Raw genomic sequence first — 305 nt, 5'->3', positions numbered from 1 at the left:
GAAAAAGAGGCAAAGGGAAAAAGAGAGATACACTCGCCCCACTCTCTTTCTCACCCCTTAGAAAAGCTACCCCCGTCCGAGACGTCGGCGGAGTCGGCTGCCGAGTGTCCCCCACCCACGACGAGGAGCTTGTGCAGAAGGAGCAGGGCGCGAGGGGTGGCCGAACACAGAGCGTTGAGGAAAAGGGGGAGACAGAGCGCGCGCCTCGTCGTAAGCTGTTTGGTGGGGGCGAAGGAAAAGAGGGGTGGCTTGAAAACTGCTGTCCTAGGGAAGGCTCAGTTTTTCGTCCTCTCGGAGGTAGATTT

Source organism: Bombus impatiens, unplaced genomic scaffold (assembly GCF_000188095.3).
Source record: "Bombus impatiens unplaced genomic scaffold, BIMP_2.2 scf_0237, whole genome shotgun sequence".
Taxonomy (NCBI): Eukaryota; Metazoa; Arthropoda; class Insecta; order Hymenoptera; family Apidae; genus Bombus; species Bombus impatiens.
Note: the sequence above shows the minus strand (reverse complement) of the source record.